Source organism: Rousettus aegyptiacus, unplaced genomic scaffold (assembly GCF_014176215.1).
Source record: "Rousettus aegyptiacus isolate mRouAeg1 unplaced genomic scaffold, mRouAeg1.p scaffold_m13_p_10, whole genome shotgun sequence".
Classification (NCBI taxonomy): domain Eukaryota; kingdom Metazoa; phylum Chordata; class Mammalia; order Chiroptera; family Pteropodidae; genus Rousettus; species Rousettus aegyptiacus.
Genome location: NW_023416285.1, coordinates 20,447,572 through 20,460,049, shown reverse-complemented (window position 1 = coordinate 20,460,049; position 12,478 = coordinate 20,447,572). Strand labels below are relative to the sequence as shown.

The following is a 12,478-nucleotide window of genomic DNA, read 5'->3' as shown; positions in this document are numbered from 1 at the left end:
TAAATCTGACATATATCTATTGAGTTTGCAATTCCTGTTAGTAGGCCATCCAAAAAATTTAGTGTATTATATGGATATACTACCAATTGTTTCTGAAGTCAATGAGATTTTGCTGACCTTTTGGTCAAAGATGATTAGCTATTCACTGAACTGGAAGCGATGCAATTAAATTCTTAAAGATAAACTAATTAAAGATACTATATAATAGTGCTAAAAAATATGATTACCAGAATCATGTTCTTGAGAATCTAAAGCTAGATTACCAGAACTGATTCTGTTCCTCATCTATACCAACAGTTTCCAAAATGTGGTCTGAAGACCCTTGGGGAGTCCTAAAATCTTTTCAATCCTTGACAACTTTTAAATCCTTTGAGCACATGTCTTTTTAAGACACTCTATTACAAAATAGGAAGTATGTGTTAAGAAGTTTCTAATGTACATTGAAGTATGATAAATGCCTCAAAGAAAACTATGTATGTAATAGTTTTACTCATAAGTTGAATGAACAACTTTTTTCAAAGAACACCATTTTTATTTGAAATAATGACAACCAGGTAAACTACAGTTACTCATTCTTGGCTATCAGGTAGACAAATTCTCAGATTCTTGAAAATGAAATGAACCTGTCTCTTCAAGCAAAACAAGAGAAAACTAGTTTATGCCAATGATAAAATTTTTGTTTTCCAATAAACATAAGAAATTTTTAAAACTGTTATGTGCTACTATGAACTTAATAGCTTTCTAACACTTTAAGATTTGCTGATAAAGATGATGGTAATATTATCAAAATTGTTTTTTTTTTTTTTTTTTTTAAAGCATAATGAAAGAAGTTGACTACTGGAGGACCTGTTTAATTCAGTGATCCAATATTTTTCAAATGACAGAAGCATACCTTACAAAACTAGACATGAATAAAGGAGTCAAAGTTCACTAAAGACGTGGATTTTAAAATACAGAGTACAGAATGTCTATTTTATGGTTTTACCTTACACATTGAAACTAACCTTTAAGAAACTAAAGGGAACAGAGTGCATCTCACTGAAGCCAGTTATAGGTCCTCCAAAGAAAACCAAGGAAGGAAAAAGATCCTGAGCTTGAAATGGGAGGTCCTCTGCTGTGCAGATGCCCCTGGGGCACCAGTAGCAGTATTGCACCGTTTCTGTGAAGTCCTTAGAAGCTGTCAGGGCAGCAGTGGGGTAGGTGTGTCCTAACATGACAGGAGCTGTTTGCTGAGTTTTCCCACAGTCCTCACAGATGCAGGTGCCAGCTTTGGAAAACACCATTTGAACACACAGGACCATATGCCCTTGTGTGCATCTCTGTTCTTATTGTCAAGTACTATCCTGCACTCTTAATCTAGACAGCAGGTAGTAACAGTATGTGTGGAGAAAACGGAGAAAAATATCAACAGAAATATATAGGTAGAAGAGGTAGTCCAAAAAGAAACTCACACATAAAGAGTCCTGTCATATATCAAAGATAATAGTGTAGTGCTACAACGAAGAGATAAATCAAAATAGGGTGCTGGGTTAATTGGATATTCATAAGGGATCTAAAGCAATCCTTGTCCCTACGTCACACTCTAGCAAAAATAAACTCCATATGAACTACAGAGCTATATGTGAAGGATTAAAAATAAAGTTTTTAAAAATGATTATAGTTTTATAATTTGATCTTGCAAATTTATTATTTTTAAATTTGGATAGAAAATTTCTTTCCAAAAATAAGAAAATTATAAATATGTTATATTAAGTTAAAACACATTTTTATCAATATAACATAATATGGATTTTCACAAACATAATTTGAGTGAAACGAGTCAGATACAAAAGATACATATTATGTAATTCTAGTCATATAATATTCAATGAAAGGCAAAAGTAATCCATGATTGCCTAGAATTTAAGAGTATGATTACTTTTGGTATGTTTGCCTAGAAGGATGTATTATGGGTTTATGGTAATGTTTTGTTCCTTGATCTGGTTGCTAGTCACACAGGCATGCTCAATTTTTGGAAATTAATTAAATATATATTTATGATTTGTGAATTTTTCTTATTAAATATATTTCAATAACATTTTAATAACACTGACATTCTAAAATTGTTCATATATAGGAGTGCACAGGAAACTAATTAAGGATATATACCATTACTCCTAAAATATATAAATTTAAGTGTATAAATATTTAAAAAATAGATGCAAATAAATTACAGCATGACACTGGTTTTCACTTAGACATTCCATGTATTCTGCTTTGACTATAAAACTACTGAGAGATTTGGTTTTGACAACAGTGCTTATGTTTTGAGTAATAACAAGAGTTTCCAGCACCTCAATTTTATTTGACACATGCTTAAGGTGTTTTATAAATTTTTCAAGTCTTGATAATGTGTTTATAGTAATTTTTATCCTACTATTAAAATATCTTATATCAAATAGCTTTAGAGAATTTTTCATTTTGATTGATTGATGAACAGGTATTATGACAACATTACTGATTAGGATATGTAGATATCAAATGCCAGATGCATACAAATAAAATAATTTAAAATTTGTTTTTAATTATCTAATTTGTTTTAATATCACACACTCACAATGAAACATTTAGACACATATATGTGCACACAAACATAAAAAAATATATAGCATATAATCATACTTATATGTCATCATAATATTCTATTCTTTTTAAACAAAATAGATATAGAACTGAACAAATCAGATTATTCAGTTCTATAGAAAGAAGTCAAAGAAGTGAAAAACAAAAAACAAAAAAACCCTTCTTGGAGTTTGGTTCCAAGTCCCAAAATAAACTCTGGTGAACTTTCTTGAATTATGTCTCAGGCTCCATCTGCTTGAGGCTGTTAAACTGGATGACCAGTTTATCCCCCAACCCTAATCCAGATCTGACCTTTCTTTCAAACCATGCCATCTCAGGACTGGGAAGAACAACAAACTTAAAAAGGGAAACAGAGGTAGGGACATTTGCCATAGTGCCTGTGGGCCTGTCTCACATTTCGAACTCTAGAAGAATGGGATACCACAAAAATAGATAAGAAATAAACATTTACAAGTTGTGACTTTAACCTTTAACCTATTCGAAAGCTTTAAGTCAGTCATAAGACCTTCTTTCTCATTTACATTTGGGAATTTGATAAAGTTTGACATTTCTCCATTCCAAACATTGAATAAAAAGTAGCACGGGCTTTGGTATTCTAATTTCACAAATATCTCATTTATCATTTTCAATTATTTTAAAACTACTGGTGGTGATGATAGTGGGGGAGAAGGGTATATTGTTTTATAAAATTATATAAATAAACAATTTGATACAGTAACATTAATATAAATTTTTAAATCACTTATGATAAATGTGTTAAATATACATTAAGAAGAATACATACTTATATAAATGTTTGCCTATCAAATGTAAATGACAAATATACCACATGCATATTAACCAATGTTCTTAAATACTAACAAGTTACAAAAGAGAAATTTAGTTTAAGACATTTACTATATACCCTGTAAAACATAGGATACTCAGAAATAATTCCAGGAATAAAGATTTAAAAGGTATATATTTAATAACATTGATAAATATTTCAATGTATTGTATACTTTAAACTAATAATAAAATGCTTTAAAAAAAAAGATCTAAAGGGGAAAATTTATTACCTGCCCCCAAATACCTATCTTTCATGAAGATAAAACTTTTTTTTTAGGCGAGGCAGCCCTTGGTTGACCTCATAGACTGTAAAGACGTTGTCAGCTTAAGAGCCTTTATTTTTATTATTTTTATTTATTTTTTTACAGCTACAACAGCACCTGGTCTTCCTAGGTGGACTCCCATGCAAGTACTAACCAGGCCTGACCCTGCTTAGCTTCCAACATCAGATGGGATAGGGCTTGTTCAGGGTAGGATGGCTGTAGACAAGATAGAACTTTTGTATGGAGTAAAACTACCAAGCAAATAATTGCTTTTATCAAATTGTATTGTCTATTTTTATATCTTCCCAGGACAGATTAAAAAAAATGAAGAAAATAGTAAAATTTTAAACCGCTTTTAATGGTGACAAATCTAGGTGGGCCTCTTTGGGACACTTAAGAAAGGAGAGTGATACCAAGTGAAACTAACTACTCAGCCTTTGAGAGTAGAGCATGCAGCCAGCAAAGGAAAAAGGAGTTGGAAGAAAAGGAGGGCGAATTGCCAAAGAGATCCTCTGTAAACATGTGCTCTAAAATTTAGTTATCTTTATTTACCCAGTGCCTCTTTGTTGCTACATAGTCTATCCTTAGAAGTCAAATTGAGCATCTAGAAGATGTTTGGTAATATTTCCCTAAATGAAATAAAACAACCTGAATTTAATAAATTTCTCCCTTCTGGAAAAAAAAAAAAAAAAACGGAAAATATTTAGATGGTTAATATTCTCAAGTCAGTCCTACTGGAGTCTGAATACACCTGTCTCAGTGTCACATTAGCCAACGAGACATGTAACATTTACAAAGTCCCTGTGAAAAATATGTCTAAAGTTTCCCTAGTATTTGTGAGAGATATTACTTTCATAAAAGTACATAGAGGTCCCAGAACATTGAAAATATTGAAAGCCACCTAAAAAAACATAATATCTACTTTTAAATAAGTAGAAATGAATTAAACTACATTCAAAAAAGTTTCTAAAGGGTCAAATTAGAATGATTAAACAAGATTAAAAACATTTACAAACACTAATGTATCATTTTAAGTTATAACTATTAAAATATTTTTGTAGGTGTTAGATAAAATGAGAAAAATAAATCTGTATAAATTGTAAAAATAAAATCATTTTTATTATAAGTTGAAATATTTAATTTTTAGGAATACTGGAGAGTATTAAGGAAAATAATAAACCATTAAAATTTATAAGAATATTTATTTGTGTGTATATCTATATAGACATATATATCTGTATATAGAGAGAGACATGTATACTCACGCTCACATATATGTATCCAGAATTCTTCCAAGTAAAGGTATACACTATCATTTCTGCTTTTTTCTATTCATTAGAAGCAATTTATTAAGGCCAGCCCACACATAAGGGAAATAAATTACATTTCTACATTTTTAAAAGAGGAATATTAAAGAATATGTGGATATATTTGTAAATCACACAGAGGAAGGAAGGGAGGGAAAGATGAAGGGAGGGAAAGAGGTAGAGAGGATGGAAGATGGGAAGCTCTAGCACCAGTAGCAATGTGGGTGAATATATAATACCAATTCCAATGTGAAAATCTGCAATATTTTTGGAAATAGGATAAATCTCAGTGAAAATTGACATTAATTTTTATAACTCCATTTCATTATTTAAAGCACAAATATATGAGATATGTGTGTGTCTGTGTGTGTGCGTGTGTGTGTGTAAGATAGTATACACACACACACACACCATCTTACATACAACATTTTATGCAGGGAAGATACTGATAGCAACGATAATTCAGCTATTGTATGACCAATGTAAGATCAAAAGAAATGAAGTTAGTTGTGATGATCGTATTTTAGTTAGAATAATCAGGCAAGTCCTCTCATATTTAAGCAGAGACCTAAATGAAATGAAAGATCAGCCAGGCCAATGTCTATACAACAATTACTCAAGCTCAGTGAAGAGCAAGTCCAAATACCTAAAGTTGAAAATATGTTTGGCATGTTCAAAAAAGCCTAGATAGCGAGGCAGAACTAGAGCAGAGGAAAAGACAGAGCGCATGGTATCAAATGAAATCTAAGAGAGATGGTAGGTAGATGTGCAGGGAAGAGCACGGAGTAAAATGACATGCAGGGGCAGGTTCTGAATGAGAAAAGGCAAGTGGGATTCACGGTGAAATGGGGAAGTCCTTACGGATGTGCAGCACAAATAGGATGATGTAACCTGATTCATATTTTAAAGGATCAGTCAGGCTGTTGTATATAGATTTTAGGAAACTAAGAAAAACAGGGAAACCAGATGGAGTGCTATTGCCATATTCCATGTGAAAAATGGTGTGTTTTTTGACTAAGAGGTGGTAAAAAGTGGTTGTAGTATAGATAGATTTCTAAGAGCAGAATTTGTCAATAAATTGTCGCAGGATGTAAAAGAAGTAAAATCCATGGAGGACTTGAGAGATTTTGGCCTGACGACTCAGAAAATAGAGTTGTCATTTACTGAACTGAGAAAGAAAAGGAAAAATTTAAGAGAAAATCAAAATTTCTATTTTGGGCATATAAGTATGACACACCTGTTAAACACAAAATTTTAGGTATCAGCGGACTACTTGAATATACTGGTTTGTCATTTAGAGGTGAGTTTCAGCCTGGAAGAAAAAAAATGGAGCTGTCATAATACAGCTGGTCTTAAAAATCCTGGGAATGGATAAACTAGAAGGACATATATAAAAGAGAGAGTCTTCGGCGCTTAGTTCAAAACTTAAGGCTGGAGAAGACAAGGGACTATCCTCAAAGGTCATTGAGATAATTAAATAGGAAACAGAGACAGTGGTAGCCTAGAGGCCAACTGAGAAAAGTGTTGTAATAAGAGAGGAGTGAAGACTTGGTCAGATGCTACATGTACAGAATAATAAAGTTCACAATTTATCATGGGCTTTTCTGGTATGATGGAAGTCAAAGTATTATTGGAGTGTGTGGATAAGATAAAGGAAATACAGTGAATGGACAAAGTTTGATTGAATAGCTTAGGGAACAGAAATGTTATTATTTAGGTCTATATTAAAAAAATGAAATAGTCCTCCATGGTGTGATCTTGAAAAATGTTTAAGTGGAAAAAAAAAAAAAAAAAAAGAGCATTGAGGATATTTTCATCTCATTTGGCTGAGAAAAAGCATGGTAGAAAGACAAATTTTTAAAGAAGCCTACACATTTATATCTAATTGTGTATATCTGTTAAATGAGAATGATTGGATATTTGAGTACCAAACTGTTAACATTCATCTTGGGGTAGGAATGGTAGAGTAGAAGAGATAACTGGCTTTTCTGTCGATGTTTAAGTTTATATTCTTATTTTCTGGCTGATTTTATGGAATCTGCATGGCTGTTCAGCATCTAAGAAATACTAATATAAGGTATATACAGGTAAAATAGAGTAAGAGATAATTTGTTTATTGAGTCAACCCATACATACTTAGTTGGCCAGGAAACATACCGAGGATGAACAAGACAAATATGGTTCCTGTGTTCATGGATTCTACATTCTAGAGCAGTCGTTCTCAACACCAGGTGCATCTTAGAATTGAACAATCTTGTTCCACAGGCCCTACCACAGAGCAACTGAAATGAACTCTTGGGATTGAAGTATGAACATCAGTATTTTTTTAAAAACTCACTAAGCAATTATGTTGCACTGAGTGTTGAGGATAGCCACTTAAAGAAATCTTTAAGGATTAGTGAATATACGTAACCTGTAAAAATATTTTGGAGAACACTAGCAAGCTCTCCCTACTTTACCCCACCTCAATTAGTGAATAACAAAACTTCCAAAATTTTCCTTAACACATTCTTGCTTTAATTAATCAATTTGTATTTTGGGAGGGGTGTGTGTGTGTGTGTGTGTGTGTGTGTGTGTGTCTGTCTGTCTGTGTGTGTGTATTTTACTGTGATAAAAAACATAAAATTTTTAGATAATCAGTAATATGTTTTAAAAGTAGTAGTGGTTTATGGACTATCAACAACTGTGTACTACTTTCTATATGAAAGTGACATCTAACAAAAGTTAACAGCCTCCAAAAAAACTCCTTTGGTCAAGTCTTGTTTGTTTTTTGCTATTTGTACCTTGCTTTCTGTTTACTAATAAACAGATCATATAAAATCATACTGTTACTACAAATTATATCAGTACAAACCACAGTAGCATAGTCCTTTCAGAATTTGATAAAGTACATTGGTAACAAAATAACGACTACTTACAAAAACCACGGACCAAGCATTCTATCATCTCTCAGGTCTGATAGTTAGAAGGTTCCACAAGGTTCATTTTCCCCAAAGCATCCGTTCTGTTTCTTGTTTATAAATAAACACACTTAAGCCCAGAGAGATAAAGTGAACCCAGAGAGTCCTTAGCTACATAACAGAAAGCAAGAGTAATATCTATGTTTGTGAGTATAACTGACCCTTAAACAATATGGGTTTGAACTGTGTGGGACCATTATACAAAGATTTTTTCAATAAATGCTATAAATGTATTTTAACATCTTTATGATTTTCTTAACACTTTCTTTTGTTTAACTTACTTTCTTATAAGATGATCGTATATAATACATATAAAAAAAATGTGTTAATCTACTGTATGTTATCGGTAAGGCTTCCAGTCATTACTAGGCTATTAAATTTCGGGGAAGTCAAAAGTTATATGTGGACTTTCAACCACATGGGGGGTTGGCACCCCTAATCTCAGCATTACTCAAGGGTCAACTATACTGTGTTTTTCTCTGCTTATATAAGTCCCTAATAAAATATCCCTTTATACTTTTGCAAATCAATACATAGCCAATGATATTAGACTTAGAGTTTCAGTAGTGTTATTCATTTTTCACAAATTCTACTGCTTTTTTCCTATCTATTAGCTTTCTCTTTTGCCTTCTCACTTTTTTCTCTTCCTCTTCTTTTCTCGCTAAATTGTGATGCTGTATTTGCTTTCCTTTAATTTATTTCACAGCAAGACTGTCTTTGGCTGTCAGCCAACCTTTACTTTCTATGAGGGAGACAAGTGCTGTTTGTTATGTGCAATGTTGCTGTTTTCTGATCTTGAAAACAAGTCAAACAGTGTATTCAGCCAGCATTTTTTCCAGCTCATTTGGACAGAGATGTTTTTCCTCACATTTCTTTCTCAAAGTGACTTCAACAAGCTCAGCCTCTAGCACTCGACTGGACTTTGTGATTGGATCTGGCTTTCCAGTTCAAACATGTATTAATTTAATCTGCTGACCTTTTGCCTTCCTGCCACATTTTCTAAAAACATTTAGCATTTTATCTTCAAGAGTTTTCAGTCCCTTGTGGCATGTTATCCTCATAAAATACATCCAAACAAAACCAAATGTGTACTATCAAATAGTGCTTATAGAATTTAGGGAGAAATTAACTAACGATTTACTATTTGGAAAATGTAGATTATAATGAAGAACAATGGTCTTAAGGCCACTGACTTCACATAGTAATTTAATGGAGAGACAGGAGTTTTTGCTTTTTAAGCTCATTGTTTTGATTAACTAACAATGAAAATACTATCCAAAGCTTCTGTTAAAAAAGGTTAAAAGCTATAAGAAATAATAATAATGCAAACAAAGCCATGTAATTTCATACATACATATATATGAAATTATACACACGCACACACACACACAGTCTTTCAGTTAAAATGACATTAATCAGTACTTTCTCATAATCTTTCCCCCCTATAAATAACTTTAGATAGGTGTTTTCTCAAAATTCTATTCACTTAAATTTTATAACTCCAGATCATCATTAATGTGTGGTTAGCGAATCTTAACTATTTTTTCAGTCTCTCCTAAGAATTTGTATTTCTGCCTCCATATCATATTTTTAAAAATATTTTTTTAAGTCTTTGATTTTAGTTGGTATACATTATATTAGTTTCAAGTATACAATATAGTGATTAGGCATTTATTTATATAACTTATGAAGTGATCACCACAGTAAGTCTGGTCACTCATCTGATGCCATACATAGTTATTACAATAGTACTGACTATATTCCCTATGCTATATTTTACATTCCCATGACTATTTTATAACTACCAATGTGTACTTCTAAATCCCTTCCCCTTTTTCACTCACTCCCCTAACCCCGCTCCCATCTGCTCCTTGCCACATTTTTAACTCCAGTGTTCTTTGAGATGGCTAAGTACTTCCTGATACATTATTTTACAACTAAGCTTAGATTTCTGTTTTCAGTTTGTCTGATAAAGTTATTTGTTTTAAAACTATATCCCTTTAGGTATGACATTAATCATATTTTACTAGGTTCTCATAATAATATGTCATCTAGTTATGTAGTTCTGTTCATATCTAACTTTAAAAAGTATGGTTATTTAAACATTGATTTTGATGTATTAGAAAAGATCAACTTAAAGTGTAAATTAGTTGAATTAAAATGCTGGATGTTTGCATAGAAAGGATTTGCTTTCCCTAAATCTGAGGCACAAATGAATTCCGAATGTTAGCTTAACTTTCAGAAGAAGTGAGCTGTAATTAAATATATAATCCCTAATTCAATTTTTGCCTGGGTGTTTTGGGCTCAAATTTCTTTTCTAACTGTACTTGAAAAGTACATTGGAGATGATTTGGAGATGGAATTAAAGTCAAGTGCAAATTATTTCTGAAAATGAACATATTTCCATAATTAGCTTGATTGTTTGCAAAAATTTATGTGTACACATAAAGATAGTTTTCAGAGCCTTTAAAAATTTGAGGCTGTATGAGCAGGTAAATGGTAAGAAGAGTGGGATACTGATAGCATTCTTAGTTTATTTTATTTTAAATTACCTGCAAACTGACCCTGCATTTTTTTTTTATACACATATACCTCTGTTTTAAACTTTTTCTTTCTATTGTACAGATTAGGTATTAAAAAGTTTTAGATGGGCTTTGTATCTGGTTACCAGGATACCAAAACAATCTGTTATGGGATATGTTTCTAGAACTTAAAGATTTAAACAAATTGATAAATACTAGTTAGGCACCTGCCCATGTGAATTTCTTTAGTATACTCAGGCATAAAAAAAAAGTCACATTTTATTACGTTTATAAACCAAATTTGATCTAGTTTCACTACTATTTGCTTGGATTAACAAGACATATAACCCTCATCCATTTGTTGCTGGGGAGGTTCTTCTCTTATTTTTGAAAATTAAAAAAAAAAAGGAGGAAGGCATGAGGGGAGAGAGGGAGGGAGGGAGAGAGGTGGGGGAGGGGAGGGGGAGGTGGGGAGAAGTATAAGTAAACCAAGAACACTGGGTAAAGAATTCTGTTCTTCATTTTACATGGATAATTTTAAGACACAGCCCACAGTGGCTTTACTGAAATGTAGCTTGTTAGGACTTCAGTCTCCCTAAAATTTCTATCTCCACCCAAAATACATTCTAAAACAAATATTACCTTTTTGTTTGTTAATACACAAAATCAGTCTATGGAAAATTAAAGCTCATAACTTCTCTTTCCAACTTTCTCACCAGTAGTAAATACTATCCCCTACCACCAGCCCCCCACAACCAAAAATAAATAAATAAATGACTGAATGAATAAATAAATGAATAAAATGTTTATACTGTTGCCTAAATTTTTATGGTCCATTAGAATTGGTGCTGCTTCTTTCTATGAGAGTTATAACCTTCACTGAACATTACCACAGTTTCCAAGACCACAGTGCTTATAGAACCTTTCCTCCCTTCTGAGATCTCTAACCTGTGGGACGGAGCAAAGGAATCTGATACTCTTGCAACCTAATATGTCTTAATTAATCCAATTTTAGAGAATTAAACTGCCATGTCAAATTAGGATAGTCACCTCACCTTGACTTTGTTCAGCTTTCATAATTAAGAACTGAGACTCCAGGATACTGAATAAATAAACCAACCAACGAATTAAAGACCAATAAACTTTGTGAGAGGAAAACAAGTTAGTCCTAGGAAAATAGGTCTTTTGTCCAAGGATAGAGTGGTCATTAAACCCAACACAGTGCATGCTACACACACAGTCCCCTTTTCCTGTCATTTCTTGTGATTTTTCTAAACTAAGAACTTACTCTAGAAGAGAAATCTAGATCGCTGGATTGCAATTCTTTTTCAAGTCTTAAGAATAGAATGTTTTTTATGCATTTTGATGTACTGAAGAGAAGGTAAACTAATTCAAGATCATTACCTAGAGCAGAAGGAAATGCTACTGCAATGACGTATAAAGCCTACAATTCTTAATAGTCATTTCTTTACTTTTTATTAGCCATAATTAAAAAGAAATAAATACCCATTTGTTTATATATTAAAAAATTGTTAAGTTTCATAAGAAAATACTGAATCTCATTAAATACTTTATAAATATCTAAAATATAATTTCTCAGTAAATTTACCCCTGATAAATGATCTGGCTTAGAGTCATTTTAGGGAAATAAATATACAAGAACATTAATTTTAATACTATAAGCTTATCTCACTTTTGACTGAAGTTCTAAATATCATAATCATTCACTTAATTCATTGAACTTGGCCTTAAATGAGTTTTGTCTATTGAAAAAAAGAAAAACCCTCAAATATATATTCATAGATCGATATTTCTAAAAAAAAAAAAAAAAAAACCCAACATAATCTAAGAAATTTGCATGCTGTGCCTGATACTTCATAGGTCATTTTAGATTTTTTGCCCCAAAAAAGAATTTAAAATCTACTTTGCATTCTAGTATTAAGTATATATGAACTCTCCCAGAGAGAACACAGTGA

General features: G+C 32.1%; 1 long non-coding RNA gene and 1 pseudogene across 3 annotated transcripts in view; both read right to left on the bottom strand.

Annotated features, from left to right (window-relative positions):
* The window catches only part of LOC107504135, a 158,830-nt gene that overhangs the window by 121,035 nt on the left and 25,317 nt on the right, over positions 1-12,478 (bottom strand). The gene's annotated exons all lie outside the window — the stretch shown is intronic.
* LOC118609051 lies at positions 3,819-3,937 on the bottom strand (annotated as a pseudogene).